The sequence below is a fragment of the Apis dorsata genome, unplaced genomic scaffold (assembly GCF_000469605.1).
Source record: "Apis dorsata unplaced genomic scaffold, Apis dorsata 1.3 scaffold_1176, whole genome shotgun sequence".
Taxonomy (NCBI): Eukaryota; Metazoa; Arthropoda; class Insecta; order Hymenoptera; family Apidae; genus Apis; species Apis dorsata.
The window spans coordinates 78,854-79,285 of NW_006264273.1; positions in this window are offsets into that span (position 1 = coordinate 78,854).

Here is a 432-nt window from a genome sequence, read left to right on the forward strand (position 1 = left end):
TTTATTCAGAAAAAAATTTTATTACATAAAAAAAATATAATAACAACTTCTACAAAATTGTAAAGAAATAATTTTGACAAACTAAACTATATATATATATATATATAAAGGTTATTAAATTAATAAATTATCTGAAATATAATGTACATAGATTGTATTCTGAATAGTGAAATCGCATAATATTTATTTCAAAACTTTCTTCAAAATGGCCGTAAAAACTTTCTCCTTTCTTGAAATCCTTCACGCTGCGAGAAAAAATTAAATAATTGAATTTACTGCATATAAAATTCCAATATATAAAATTTAATTGCAATATATAAAATAAACAATATTATAAAATAAAAATATATTTAATATATGTATAAATATGTATAAATAAATAATAATTACATATACATATGTAATTAATTTTAATATTTATAATAAAACATC